The sequence below is a fragment of the Salmo trutta genome, unplaced genomic scaffold (genome assembly GCF_901001165.1).
Source record: "Salmo trutta unplaced genomic scaffold, fSalTru1.1, whole genome shotgun sequence".
Classification (NCBI taxonomy): domain Eukaryota; kingdom Metazoa; phylum Chordata; class Actinopteri; order Salmoniformes; family Salmonidae; genus Salmo; species Salmo trutta.
In genome coordinates this window covers 338,526-355,435 of record NW_021822671.1, presented here as the reverse complement: position 1 = coordinate 355,435, position 16,910 = coordinate 338,526, and positions in this window count along the sequence as shown.

Below are 16,910 nucleotides of genomic sequence, written 5' to 3'. Positions count from 1 at the left end.
ATTGACCAAGCTAGACCAGTTATTGTAAATTAATACATCTAGTGACCAAGCTAGACCAGTTATTGTAAATGAATACATCTGGTGACCAAGGTAAAAAGAAAGGATATTATCATCACTAAATCAAGGCTGATGGAAAACATCTATGGACAACTTTGATTCAACACAAGTGGCAGACATGTTTGAATTCCTATCCATTATAACATTCATTACCAAAACCACCTGACATTGCAAATTACTTTAATTACTATTTGACGGGTCAGGTGGACACATTGAGAAATGAGTCCAACTGACGGCTCCCTGAATCGGACCACAGAGTGAAGGAAAAGCAGCCAACAAGTGCTTGGCATATGTGGAAACTCCTTCAAGACTGTTGGAAAAGCATTCCAGGTGAAGCTGGTTAAGAGAATGCCAAGAGTGTGCAAAGCTATCATTAAGGCAAAGCGTGGCTATTTGAAGAATCTCAAATATAAAATATATTTTGAATTGTTGAACACTTTTTTTTGGTTAACATATAATTCCATAGGTGTTATTTCATAGTTTTGATGTCTTCACTATTATTCTACTATGTAGAAAATAGTAAAAATAAAGAAAAGCCCTTGAATGAGTAGGTGTTCTAAAACTATTGACCAGTAGTGTATATTATGTTCTATAGTAAATATGTAATAACATTAAAACATGGCTGTTTGTCTTTATAGGGAACCAGATTGTGACTACAACTCAGTTACTAAGTCTTTAACCACACTGTGTTGTTACACTGGTGAGTACCCTTTAACTTTTTGTCTGAAAATTAAATAAACATTTTACTCAACTGCGTTACCCACTCCAGTCAGCAGATGGCGGTCTGGGAATTTAAGGCGATGCTGCTGGTGTGACGTATAATCTAGTGGACGGAACGCTTCTTCCAACAGCAACAACAGTTAGTCAGCCACCTCGGTAGCTTGCTAGACAAAATAGCTGAACCAATAAAGCTCTTTAGATTTATGTCGTTTAGTTAGTTATCCGATTTAATTTCATATTTACGGTGTTGTTATTAGTTAGCTAGCGAGCTGTTTAAATTAGCATTAGCCTAGCTAGCTAACATCCCCGACCATGAGTTCACTAAGCTACTATCCTCCTGCTAAAGAAGAGGTCTGCTGGACGGAGGAAGAAGAAGCTCTCGTCAAAGAGGAGGAGGAAGAGGAGGTTGTTTCAATACAAAAACAAGTAGAGGGTGAGGCTGTTACAGTGAAAGAAGAAGAGAAAGACGTTTCAGTTAAAGAAGAGGAAGATGCGTTCAGAGTGAAAGAGGTGGAGGATGTTACAGTAAAAGAAGAGGAGGATGCAGTTTACGGAGTGAAAGAGGAAGAGGGGGAGATCACTGTCACATCCAAAAAGGAGGTGGAAGAAGAGGAGGAAACTGGATATCTGGGCCCTGTTTCCCAAACGCATCTTAAGGCGTCCATTGGTTCTAACGATGAACTTAGCTATAAGATGGGTTTGAGAAACCGTTCCCCGATTAACACTAGTAAGTAGTGTCTTAAATACAGAGGCACAAACTCTGCAGTTGTTGAACTGATGTGTGGTGTTAAAGGGGAAATCTGCAATTGCTACATCCATTTTTGGACTTTTAAATTATTTATTTATAGCCATTGGTTCTTGAAGAATATAACACATGCCTCATGAGCTTAGTTCAACTGTTGTACCACATCAGAACCCCACATTTTTTTACTCCAATGTTTAGAAACAATGTAAATCAACACTGTATAGCCTCAACATGGTTAAAACTATAATGTTGATATCATGGATGGTCAGTCCTTGCATTTATAGGTCTGTCTATGCATTTGAATATAGTTACATTTCTCCAGACCCATCCACCATCTTATTACCAAAACAGTGTTTTAACTGCAGATTGGTTGATTGATTGATGTGTTTTTTTAAACAGCAACAAAATGGCTTCCCAGAGACTTGGCGTAACAGTAACATCTTGGCGTAACAGTTATAAGGTGTTGGCTTGACAGTCACTGGACTCAGGTTTGAGTTCAGCTCAGGGCTACCACCTGAATTCACTACACTATGAATACAAGGACTGGCCATCCATGATGTCAGAATGATAGTTTAACCAGGTTTCTAGGATATATAGTATATTCTAGAATTCATCCATGATGTCAGAATGATAGTTTAACCAGGTTTCTAGGCTATATAGTATATTCTAGAATTGCCAGTGTAGATTTCCTGTGGAGGCAAATTATTAGAGCTGTTGATAAGTCATTGTATAATATTCAGCCAATTTTTATCATGCCATTACATTAAAGGCGAAACATACCTAGATTCAATTACATTCATAAATTGGTTTGAAACCTTTGTTTTAAAACCTTCTCAAAGTTGGTGCCTTGACGAATTTGTAGAAAACAGTTTGTCATGAAACACTTTTTTTACATTTATTTAAATGTAACCTTTATTTAACTAGGCAAGTCAGTTAAGAACAAATTCTTATTTACAATGACTGCCTACCCTGGACGACGCTGGGCCAATTGTGCGCCGCCCTATGGGACTCCCAATCATGGCCTGTTGTGATACAGCCTGGATTGAACCAGGGTGTCTAGTGACTAGAGGTCGACCGATTAATCGGAATGGCCGATTAATTAGGGCCGATTTCAAGTTTTCATAACAATCGGTAATCGGTATTTTTGGCCACCGATTTGCCAATAAAAAAATAAAAAAAACTTTTTAGACCTTTATTTAACTAGGCAAGTCAGTTAAGAACACATTCTTATTTTCAATGATGGCCTAGGAACGGTGGGTTAACTGCCTTGTTCAGGGGCAGAACGACAGATTTCTACCTTGTCAGCTTGGGGATGCAACCTTATGGTTAACTAGTCCAACGCTCTAACCACCTGCTTTACGTTGCACTCCACGAGGAGCCTGCCTGTTATGCGAATGCAGTAAGAAGCCAAGGTAAGTTGCTAGCTAGCATTAAACTTCTCTTATAAAAAACAATCAATCAATCATAATCACTAGTTAACTACACATGGTTGATGATATTACTAGTTTATCTAGCCTGTCCTGCGTTGCATATAATCGATGTGCGGCGCATTCGCGAAAAAGGACTGTCTTTGCTCCAACGTGTACCTAACCATAAACATCAATGCCTTTCTTAAAATCAATACACAAGTATATATTTTTAAACCTGCATATTTAGTTGATATTGCCTGCTAACATGTATTTCTTTTAACTAGGGAAAATGTGTCACTTCTCTTGCAAACAGAGTCAGGGTATATGCAGCAGTTTGGGCCGCCTGGCTCGTTGCGAACTGTGTGAATACTATTTCTTCCTAACAAAGACAGCAGACTTCGCCAAACGGTGGATGATATAACAAAAAGCGCATTTGCGAAAAAAAAGCACAATCGTTGCACGTCTGTACCTAACCATAAACATCAATGCCTTTCTTAAAATCAATACACAGAAATATATATTTTTAAACCTGCATATTTAGCTAAAAGAAATCCAGGTTAGCAGGCGATATTAACCAGGTGAAATTGTGTCATTTTGCGTTCATTGCACGCAGTCAGGGTATATGCAACAGTTTGGGCCGCCTGGCTCGTTGCGAACTAATTTGCCAGAAATTTACGTAATTATGACATAACATTGGAGGTTGTGCAATGTAACAGGAACATTTAGACTTATGGATGCCACCCGTTAGGTAAAATACGGAACGGTCCCATATTTCACTGAAAGAATAAACGTGATAGTTTCCGGATTCGACCATATTAATGACCTAAGGCTCGTATTTCTGTGTGTTATTATGTTATAATTAAGTCTATGATTTGATAGAGCAGTCTGACTGAGTGGTGGTAGGCACCAGCAGGCTTGTAAGCGTTCATTCAAAATAACACTTTTGTGCGTTTTGCCAGCAGCCCTTCGCAATGCGTTGCGCTGTTTATGACTTCAAGCCTATCAACTCCCGAGATTAGGCTGGTGTAACCGATGTGAAATGGCTAGCTAGTTAGCCGGGTGTGCGCTAATCGCATTTCAAACGTCACTCACTCTGAGACTTGGAGTAGTTGTTTCCCCTTGCTCTGCATGGGTAATGCTGCTTCGAGGGTGGCTGTTGTCGGTGTTCCTGGTTTGAGCCCAGGTAGGAGCGAGCAGAGGGACGGAAGCTATACTGTTACACTGGCAATACTAAAGTACCTATAAGAACATCCAATAGTCAAAGGTATATGAAATACAAATCGTATAGAGAGAAATAGTCCTATAACTCCTATAATAACTACAACCTAAAACTTCTTACCTGGGAATATTGAAGACTCATGTTAAAAGGAACCACCAGCTTTCATATGTTCTCATGTTCTGAGCAAGGAACTTAAGTGTTAGCTTTCTTACATGGCACATAATGCACTTTTACTTTCTTCTCCAACACTTTGTTTTTGCATTATTTAAACCAAATTGAACATGTTTCATTATTTATTTGAGGCTAAATAGATTTTATTGATGTATTATATTAAGTTAAAATAAGTCTTCATTCAGTATTGTTGTAATTGTCATTATTGCAAACTAAAAAAAGTTATAAATCGGCCGATTAATCGGTATTGTCTTTTTTTTGGGGTCCTCCAATAATCGCTATTGGTATCGGCGTTGAAAAATCATAATCGGTCGACCTCTACTAGTGACGCCTCAAGCACTGAGATGCAGTGTCCACTGTGCCACTCTGGAGCCCCAAAATCATGTTCTAGTACTGTCCCCAACTAAAATACATCATGGTCAACCAATAGTCATCTGTTCTTTCTACCAATCACCCCATGTGTTTTAATAAAATCAACTATGTGTACTGAACTGGTCTGATATACTATCAGACATTCCCAAATGGGCACATTTATAGGCCTACATTTGTGTGCAGGCCAGGTAGATTAATCCTACTTCTATATGTGTAATCAGGTGTGCGTCCTTACTAAACATTGACAGGAGTGTTTCAAACAAAAGACAATGAATAAATTGACAAAACTGACGCGACTTGCGGGGTCCGGTCTGGGTGGTCTGCCAGGGGCCATTTCATTTAGTATCCGTTTGGGTCGGCATGGGGAATGATTATTTTTCCCCATAGTATGTTGTACTGAAGTTGACCGACTGAAAGGGAGTGTAACTTTATGACTATAATTACTGTTCCCTGAAGGAGGGAACCGAGGTACAACAAATCAAATCAAATGTATTTATATAGCCCTTCGTACATCCGCTGATATCTCAAAGTGCTGTACAGAAACCCAGCCTAAAACCCCAAACAGCAAGCAATGCATGTGAAAGAAGCACGGTTGCTAGGAAAAACTCCTAGGTAAGCTTTATTTTGATGTATTATACATGTATGTTTTGTGAATTGTTATTATGAGTTTTTCTGTTTTTGAATTTGGCGCGCTGCAATTTCACTGGATGTTATCAAATCAATCCCGTCACCGGGATCTGAGCGGATCACTAAAAAGCTAACAGACGTCAATCGTTGTACAACTTCATGGGTAATGTATGCTCTGGGCATCACCTTTTACCTCAAATATACAGTGGATTTCTGATGTTTTGGGTTAACCATCTGTCTGACTTTATTGTTCACACAGGAGAGAGACAGGAATATCGTGGATCCTCTGGGGAGCCTCAACAACATCATGCTGACGAGGCAGAGAAGAGTCTCTCCATATCAGAACTCCTCAAGAAACACCAGCAGAGGCTCACAGGGAAGAAATCTAATTGCTGCTCTGACTGTGGGATACGTTGCAAATATTCATCAGACCTTAAAATATACCCGAGAATACACACAGGAGAGAAACGTTATATCTGTGATCAATGTGGGAAGAGATTTACTCAGCTACAAACCCTGAAATCACACCAGAGAATACACACTGAAGAGAAACCTTATAGCTGTAATCAATGTGGGAAGAGTTTTACTCGGCTACAAACCCTGAAATCACACCAGAGAAACGGCCTGATAGTACATCAGTGGACACACAGGAGAGAAATCGTATAGCTGTGATCAATGTGGGAAGAGTTTTACTTGGCTAAACAGCCTGGTATCACACCAGAGAACACACACAGGAGAGAAATCTTATAGATGTGATCAATGTGGGAAGAGGTACTCTAATAAAAGATCTCTGATTAAACATCAGAAAATACATGAAGGAGTTTCATGATATCAATGAAACAATGTCACAATGTAGGATGTTTTTAATATTGTGGAAGTTTTTTAATATTGTCACAATAGAATGTTTTAACATTGTAGTAGGAGTATTTTAAATAATGTCAGAATATAGAACCCTTAACGTTTTCCCCCTGTTCAATGATTTTAGCCTCAGGGGAAAGATCCAATGTCACGTCCTGGCCAGTATATAAGGTTAATTGTTTTGTAGTTTGGTCAGGGCGTGACAGAGGGTATTTGTTTTATGTGGTTCGGGGTGGTGTGTTTTGTTAAAAGGGTGTTTGTTTTAGTAATTCCGGGTGTTGGTTTATGTTTAGGTATTTCTATGGGGAGTCTAGTGAATGTATGTCTATGTTTGGTTAATTGGGGTTGGGACTCTCAGTTGAAGGCAGGTGTTGTCTATCTGCCTTTGATTGAGAGTCTCATATAGTAGGGTGTGTTTGTGATTTGTGGGTGATTGTGCTGTGTTGAGCTTTGCTTTGCAGACTGTCAGTGTATCGTTCGTTTTCTTGTTTGTTGTTTTTGTATTCGTGTTGAATTTCATTAAATGTTCAAGATGAACTCTATTGACTCTGCTGCGTATTGGTCTACCTTTTCCGACGATGATTTCGTTATATCGTCTGAAGACGAAGATATCCGTGACATCCAAGCTCTTAAAGTGACTAACAAAAAAAGAGTTGTGTTACACTTACTGTGTTGGTGACCCACTGGAATCAAAATGCAACACTTTAAAATGTAGCTAGCTGTTTTCTACAAGTTGTCCTCTAACCAGTGATGTACACATTATTCCCAGATTCCGTGTGGTTTTTGGGCTGTTTAGTTTTAACAGGACGTGCAACCTCATCTCCCTCCTGTCGCACAATTGATTTCAACATGATATCGATGAGTGATGACAAATAAGTGTTGTGTTCCTTTGTTTATGTAACAGTGTAGGTTCCGTCCATCGATAAAGGAGGAGGAAGAAGAGGAGGAAACTGGATATCTGGGCCCGATTTCCCAAACGCATCTTAAGGCGTCCAATGGTTCTAACGATGAACTTAGCAATAAGATGGTTTTGAGAAACCGTTCCCTGATTAACACTAGTAAGTACTGTCTTAAATACAGAGGCACAAACTCGGCAGTTGTTGAACTGATGTTTGGTGTTAAAGCGGAAATCTGCAATTGTTACATCCATATTGTGACTTTTAAATTATTTATTTATAGCCATTGACTCTTGAAGAATATAACACATGCTTCATGAGCTTAGTTCAACTGTTGTACCCCATCAGAACCCCAAATAAGCTTTTTTTACTCCAATGTCTAGAAACAATGTAAATCAACACTGTATAGCCTCAACATGGTTAAAACTATCATGTTGTTATCATGGATTGTCAGTCCTTGCATCCATAGGTCTGTCTATGAATTTGAGAGTAGTTACATTTCTCCAGCCCCATCCATCATCTTATAACCAAAACAGTGGTGGAATGACAGATTTGTTATTGTTTGAACTGCAGATTGCTGGGTTGTGTGGGTTTTTTAAACAGCAACAAAATGGCTGCCCAGAGGCTTGGTTTGGTAAACAGCTGAGGGATGGGGGAAGGAGAAGTGTAACCACTCTCAAATTCATAGAGAAAGCTATTGTGGCAACCGTGTGTCCAGTGTGTGTGTGTCCAGTGTGTGTGTGTGTGTCCAGTGTGTGTGTGTGTCCAGTGTGTGTGTGTTGAGTGTGTGTGTGTGTGTCAGGTTATTATTTCAGGGACACTGAAGAGCCAACATACTGAACCCTAAACCCTGGATAGAGGGGCTCAGTGAATGTGGAGGTGAATGTGATCAGGTGGGTCAGTGTGTCAGAGGCTCTATAGAAGGACAGAGTGCCGGCTGACCAGTCCAGATACACTCCTACTCTGTGGGAGCTGGAGGAGGGGACGTCTATGGTAGTGGGATTATTATTATGCCTGGCAATGTAAATGTTGTCAGAGCAGAACAGACTCCAGGACTTGTCATTACATCCAAGATAACAGTCATCACCCCTTCCTCTCCTGCTGATTCCTTTATATGTCACTCCTATATCAGCCTTCCCACTCCACTCTACCTCCCAGTAACAGCGCCCAGTCAGACCCTCTCTACACAGCACCTGCTGCCAGTCCTCAAATCTCTCTGGGTGATCAGGATACGGCTGCTTCTCTCTCCTACATGTCACCTTTCTGTTCTCCTCAGACAGAGAGAGGCGTCTGTTTACTGTGTTTAGGTCCAGTGTGAGATCACAGACATCTGATGGATGAAACCAGACACAATATTAGAAATCATCATCATTCACATTAGAATGTTAACTCACTTTTCATTAATTCATTTAATCTAGATGTTTCTAGGTATCAAAAGGAGAAGTTAAGGTAACTTGAGACTTGTTGAATGATCACATGTTATACTGTATGGTAATATAAAACACTTATTCACATTAATTACACACACACACACACACACACACACACACACACACACACACACTGCCAAAGCAGCTCTTTGTAAACGTTGGTGTCCCTGATTTCTGCTTCTGTAGAACGACAGCTGATATTTAATATGACCAAGTCAGTAATGATGGTGGTCTTTGACTTAACTTGAATTAAGACTTATTCTTAGTCATATTCTTCACAGCAGTAAACACTCACATTTTCTAAGCCCAGGTTTCATTGTGTACTCTCCACCATGTTCCACACTGTAGCGGTAAGCAGAAGAACAGACAGTCATTGAGGGATACACCTTAACACACACACACAATGGACACATACACTGGACACAAAATGGACACACACACACACACACACACACACACAGTCAGCATATAACTTTGTCCAAGTGGTGGTCAGAATGTTTGTCTTAACTAGCCTGATAAGTCAAACATGTCTGATATGAACATTGACATAAACCCTCTACATACTTGAGTTTCTCCAGTCTGCAGTGTGGATCCTCCAGTCCAGCAGAGAGCAGTCTGACTCCTGAGTCTCCTGGGTGATTGTAGCTCAGGTCCAGCTCTCTCAGGTATGAGGGGTTTGACCTCAGAGCTGAGACCAGAGAAGCACAGCCTTCCTCTGTGACTAGACAGCCTGACAGCCTGCAAAGAGTCAAATCATATTAAAATCACACTGCAAATCTTTGGTGGTGAAAATAGTGGCAATATATTTTTTTATACATATTCATGTCACACCCTGATCTGTTTCACCTGTCCTTGTGATTGTCTCCACCCCCTCCAGGTGTCGCTTATTTCCCCGGTGTATATACATCCCCGTGTTTCCCCGGTGTATATACCCCCCCCCGTGTTTCCCCGGTGTATATACCCCCCCCCCCCCCGTTTCCCCGGTGTATATACCCCCCCGTGTTTCCCCGGTGTATATACCCCCCCGTGTTTCCCCGGTGTATATACCCCCCCGTGTTTCCCCGGTGTATATACCCCCCCGTGTTTCCCCGGTGTATATACCCCCCCGTGTTTCCCCGGTGTATATACCCCCCCGTGTTTCCCCGGTGTATATACCCCCCCGTGTTTCCCCGGTGTATATACCCCCCGTGTTTCCCCGGTGTATATATCCCCGTTTTTCCCCGGTGTATACACATCTCCATGTTTCCAGTCTCTCTGTACCAGTTCGTCTTGTGTGTTTATCAAGTCAACCAGCGTTTTTCCCTACTCCTGCTTCTATTCATTTTTTCTAGTCCTCCCGGTTTTTGTCCCTCGCCTGTTTTCTGGACTCTGTACCCACCTGCCTGACCATTCTGCCTGTCCTGACCATTGTACCTGTCCTGACCTCTAGCCTGCCTGACCATTCTGCCCATCCTGACCATTCTGCCCATCCTGCATGTCCTGACCTTGACCATCCCCTGCCTCTATGTACCTCCTGGACTCTGAACTGGTTTTGACCTTTTGCCTGTCCCTGACTATTCTCTTGCCTACCCCTTTTGGTAGATTACAGTTTCTCAGTCGTTTTGGTGCATTTCTTAGATCAAAAGTGCCATTCTTGATACTACTTGTACAAATTCCAAATCATCTGGTCACTGGTGCCCATCATTAAAGCCATTTCTTATTACTTTCAACAAATTGCAATTGATAATGTACAAGTGTCAGCTTTTTTCCACATTTTCAATTGCTCATGTCATGTTGATCAAAATATAGTAGATGGTTCTCTGAATAGTCTTACCCCTCAAAACATCTAGGCATTAGTTCCTTGCATAAGCCATTACATGCAAAATTGTTGAACTATTTGTCATAAACTGTCAAGCATAGTTTTACACATTTCTATTAGACCTTTTGTACAAAAACGTGAATTGATGAATGGTGCAGGTGAAATTGACCCTCACTCATGAAGGAATGTAAAGTGTTTGTTGGTTGAACTATTGTAGACCATGTTGTCAATCATGGCCTTACAATGGCTGAGGCGGGTCGAAGGGTGCAGCCGAATATTGGGAGATCAACCGTGTCCTCAATAGTTCAAACGTTTCGAAGAGAGAACAGGTATGTCCACCAATGTACAGTGCACAGTTACTGTATATAAGCAGTATACTGTATACTTCCTACAATGCTTCATATTACAGTAGTCCACTTGTATTTCACAGCATACAGAAATATAGTCTATACAGATACATACTGCACCTTACATGCACCCAACTCTGTTTTACAGTAAAATGTGTGTTCGCATAGTTTTTGTCTATGTGAAAGTGTGCGATGCATCACTGCATTTTTCCCCACATAGGACTGCAAGATTACCACAAACCGGTGGTAGAGGACGCCTTTTCACACCTCAACAGGAGGAGGCTATTTGCACCATGGTCCGAGCAAACAATGCCATGAGACTCAGGGAAATACAAAGTACCATTATAGAAGACAACGATGTCTTTGAAAACATCCATATGGTTAGCATCTCAACCATCGACAGGGTGCTGCATAGAAACCAGATGAGTATGAAACAGCTGTACCGTGTACCATTCCAAAGGAATGAGGACAAAGTTAAGGAGCTACGGTACCAGTATGTACATGTAAAACATATATCTATGTAACTACTTTACAGCAACATTTTATAGTGATACATAGTACAGTAAGCATAAACTGCACACATTTCCATTGCTGTGGAAGGAACATGCACTATATGTACATTTTATGTCACTCTTCCTTACCAAAACAAATTCAACTGTGTGTTCTGGGACATAGCGTATAATGGAGTTGGAATCAAGTGAACCCTCTCACAACTTTGTATACGTGGATGAGGCTGGCTTCAACCTGACCAAATGCAGAAGGCGGGGTGGGAATATCATCGGTCACAGAGCTACTGTGGATTTGCCAGGCCAACGGGGAGGAAATATCACCATGTGTGCTGCTATTTCGGAGCATGGTGTCCTAACCCATATGCCCCTTATAGGGCCATACAACACCCAGCATCTACTCAACTTTTTAGAGACTCTCTACAGGGGTCTCATCCCTGATGATGAGAGGGGTCTGTTTAGAGAGGATTTGCCAAAGTATGTGGTCATTTGTGATAATGTGAGTTTCCATCGATCAAACATAAGGCAATGGTTTGTGACCCACCCGAGGATGCTCATAGAATTCCTCCCACCTTATTCACCATTCCTTAACCCAATTGAGGAGTTATTTTCAGCATGGAGGTGGAAGGTGTACGATCGTCAGCCACACACACAGATGACCCTGCTGGCTGCAATGGATGCAGCATGTGAGGACATCACAGTAGACGCCTGCGGAGGATGGATAAGGCATTCCAAAAGATTCTTTCCACGTTGCATTGGAAGGGAAAATATCCGGTGTGATGTGGATGAGAATATGTGGGCCGACAGACAGGAACGTCTGGATGTGTAGAGACAGCACTAGAACAGTGCTGCGGGCAAAGTTGTGCCTTAGGGGTGGTTTCCTGTGTTTCTAATTTAGTTTTTTTTTCCTTTGTGCCCCTTGGGTTGTCTAGTCTCTTTCAATCAATAACCCACATACAGTAATATGTAAATAGTACTGTTGAAATTGATATATGCCATAGAAGTGCAGCCTTGTGCATTTTCAATACAGTAACTGTCATCCAAACTGTAGCCTAAGTTTACATCAGGTAATACTGTCAAAGTACACAGTTCCATTGACAACATGCCTAAACATTTTGACGACCTTGTTCGTGAACAACGACTCGATGACTTATCATTCTGATGACACTGACGTGATCATTGGCATGAATATTTACTTTTGAGAGATGCACTAAGGATTTTTAGTGACTGACTAGCTTTAGAAACACATCTATTGTATATTGCAGTTTGTACAAATTGTTCTGAGAAATGCACTTATTATTTTGCACATGTTAGGGATGATGTGAAAAATGCACCAAAGCGACTGAGAAAAACTGTAATAAATATAAAGACTCAAACCATCTGCCTCCCTTGTCTGTATCTGGGTCTCTCCTTAAACCACACTGCTATTCTTTGAGGGTATCACCTTTTATATGAGGATAGTTTAATACATGTCTGTTTCACCATTTAGAAAAATAAGAAAACTTTATGTATCTAGTCCCCCTATTTGAAGAAGTCATACGTATTCTGACCTGTACACTTAAAGTGTATTAAAGTAGTCAAAAGTATAGTATTTGGTCCCATAGTCTTTGAACGCAATGACTACATCAAGCTTGTGACTGCCATGATTGAGAAAGATCATGAATAATAATGAGTGAGAAAGTTAGAGGCTACAACAAAACATGCTAACCTCTCACCATTACCAATAACAGAGGCTACAACAAAACATGCTAACCTCTCACCATTACCAATAACAGAGGCTACAACAAAACATGCTAACCTCTCACCATTACCAATAACAGAGGCTACAACAAAACATGCTAACCTCTCACCATTACCAATAACAGAGGCTACAACAAAACATGCTAACCTCTCACCATTACCAATAACAGAGGCTACAACAAAACATGCTAACCTCTCACCATTACCAATAACAGACTACAACAAAAAACATGCTAACCTCTCACCATTACCAATAACAGACTACAACAAAAAACATGCTAACCTCTCACCATTACCAATAACAGAGACTACAACAAAACACTTGTTTACCAACTACAGGAATACTGACCTCAGAGTCTCCAGTCTGCAGTGTGGATCCTCCAGTCCAACAGAGAGCAGTCTGACTCCTGAATCCTTCAGGTCATTGTTACTCAGGTCCAGCTCTCTCAGGTGTGAGGGATTTGAACTGAGAACTGAGGCCAACGCTTTACAGGATGTGTCTGTGAGTTTACAGACAGTGAGTCTGCCAACACAGAAGAAATACAATGACAGACAGGTTGTATTAAAATGATACGCTTAGCTTTCCCTGTTTACGCTGTTACCCGTTTACAAATAATGTGTTGGGTTTGACCTCAGAGCTGAGACCAGAGAAGCACAGCCTTCCTCTGTGACTAGACAGCCTGACAGCCTGCAAAGAGTCAAATCATATTAAAATCACACTGATATTCTTTGGTTGTGAAATTAGTGGCAGTATATTTCTTCAACATATTCAGATATATCAGTCATGAAACCTGCGATATCTATTCAGAAATGAATGTATCATATTATAAATTACAAATTATCAACGTTTTGCCTGCAGATAGAAACATGTATAATACAAATATTTGAGTAGACTGACCAGACCAGTTTAAAAACAGTATCAGTCAAAAGACAGACAGTGAGGTATCAGATTTAGATTGTATTGAGTATACAGTCCACACCATATCTATTTGACAGTGAAGATAACATTTTAAATGTGGCTCTAAACTCCAATATTTTGGATTTCAGATCAAATGTTTCATATGAGGTGACAGTATATAATGTCACCTTTTATTTGAGGATATTTTAATACATATCTGTTTCACCATTTACAAAAATAAAACCACTTTATGTATCTAGTCCCCCTATTTAAAGAAGTCATATGTTTTCTGACCAATTCACTCATAGTGGCTTAAAGTCGTCACAAGTTGAGTATTTGATCCGATATTCCTTGAACGCAGCGACTACATCAAGCTTGTGACTCAAACTCGTTGATTGATTTTGCAGTTTGTTTTGGTTGTGTTTTGGGTTGTGTTTTGCCCAATATTAAAATGGTGGATGGTGTAACGTCTGCTTCCAGCTCACACTCTCAAACACGTAGATCCCCCTGAACGCAGCTCACTCTCCAGATCCCAGTCGCCTGAATTCTGATCACCTGTTCACACACCTGTATGTCATTATCAAACTCTATGTAGTTCAGTTCTTTGCACCCCCATCATTGTGAAGTGTTGTTTGTTTTGTGACACAAGGCTATTCGGAGTGCTGCATTTCCAGTAATTTACTCCTCCCGTGAACGATAGTTTTTGCCTGCCTCTCTAATGATGCCTTTTGCCGTTTCCCTGCCTGTACTGTTGCCTTTTTGGACCCCTTGTGTATGACCTTCTGCCTGCCCCTGGACCCAGCTACCTGCCTCCTCCTGTGGTCCTTTACAATAAACACCTGCTGAGCCCTGCGCTTGAAGCCAGCTCTCTGTCTCCCATCGTGTTCATTACAGATGGTGACTAGAGTCATTTTATTTACAAGTGAGTAGATAACATGTTTCTAAACACTACTAAATGAATCCGGATGATAACATGATTAATACAAATCATGAATGAATCATGAATAATAATGAGTGAGAAAGTTACAGAAGCTACAAACAAAACATGCTAACCTCTCACCATTACCAATAACAGAGGCTACAACAAAACATGCTAACCTCTCACCATTACCAATAACAGAGGCTACAACAAAACATGCTAACCTCTCACCATTACCAATAACAGAGGCTACAATAAAACATGCTAACCTCTCACCATTACCAATAACAGGCTACAACAAAACATGCTAACCTCTCACCATTACCAATAACAGAGGATACAACAAAACATGCTAACCTCATGACGTTGGCCTCTTTGAGTACAGGGAGGACAGTTGACCCCCTCCCCTTTGTACCATCCCCCAACCTACCTCCCCCCCACCCAGGCCCTGTGTGAAGGGGTTGTAAAATTCTAAGAGGAGAATCTCTTGCCAGATGGCCCAGTTGAGACAGAGGGGTTTCATAGAGAGACACAGGAAATTCTTCCAACTCACAGAATTGGGGAACCGAACGACATGTATGTTCTGGAGAAGGTATGGAAGATTGGTGAAGAATCCAGCTACGAACTGGTCCGCTTGGTACAATTTTGTGATACTCAGAAGAGACAATATAGCCATATTACCATACAACTGTTTATATAATAGCCTCAGCGATGAGACTTGCATCCAAATGGTTGTATAGAATGTATTAATAAGGATAAAGCTATTTGTGATACATTGAGATGCTATATACTGATGTTAATGTGATAGAATTGTATTTCTGTACCAAGCTTAACTCAGCCATCGGCACGCCCCCCAAGGGACACAGACAGGACCAGGCGTCATGTGACAAGCCTGTTCTAGGGTCACCTATAAAACCCCACCCTGATTTACTTTCTTCAGACCAGGCCTCCACTCCATTGCGAGTTGGCTAATAGGTTTTACCATCCAATTCCTCTACTGAAAGTGAACTACACCACGTGGTTAACTTTTAGACTATCGATACCGACAGAATAAGAACAAGTCTTTGATATTAATTATTAGTCTGCAGCTAAGTAAATTATATCATTGAACGCGAAGACCAACGAAACATCCATTCTATGACGACATTAATGAATGTCGCTTTGAAAGATTCATTCTAACCGAGAGAGAGAGAGAGAGAGAACTCTCCAACAGAACGACTCTTCAACAAGGATCCCGACGACACACTGAGCGTAAATATATATTGATTGCAATTGTTCCCGAATGAGTGAGCGTTCATGTACAAAGGATTAGCATATCAATTGTTAATAATTATGAACTCTGTGTGCCTCCTCAGCTGACCGTTTATGACCCTTTGTTCAACAGGCCGCCATGCCTGTTTAGCCCACAAGGGCACATTACTCTACCAATTCTTTGTGATGATAATTACTGTTTGTATGCTTTCTGTGAAATACTTAGTGTAGTAAATAAATGATTTTAAGACAATTGATGTATGGATGATTTTAGTAAAGACTGGGTTCGTGCAGATACAACAATTTACGACGTTTGGAATGAGACTGGACGCGAGGTAAAATACACCATTTAAACCAGAAGATAATCGGCCTATACTATAATAGAATATAATATATCATGTTATAATATAGGAAAGTTATATTAGGAAAATTATAACTTTGTAATCTGAATATTTTCCTTGGTGCCCCGACCTCCTAGTTAATTACAATTAAACGATTAATCAGTTTAATCGCGTGATAATAATTACAGGGAGTTAATTGATAAACATGTCTTCAGTTTAATGGTGCCCAAAGACACGACACCTCTCACCATTACCAATAACAGAGACTACAACAAAACATGCTAACCTCTCACCATTACCAATAACAGAGGCTACAACAAAACATGCTAACCTCTCACCATTACCAATAACAGAGGATACAACAAAACATGCTAACCTCTCACCATTACCAATAACAGAGGATGCAACAAAACATGCTAACCTCTCACCATTAACCTCAAATAAAAGGTGACATTCTGTACTGCCGCCTAATATGAAACATTCTATCTCAAATCCAAAATGCTGGAGCATAGCACCACATTTAAAACTGTAAGCTTCACTGTCCAAACACATATGGTGTGGACTATGTGTGTCTGGTAAACACATGTGGATCTGGTGAACAGTTAT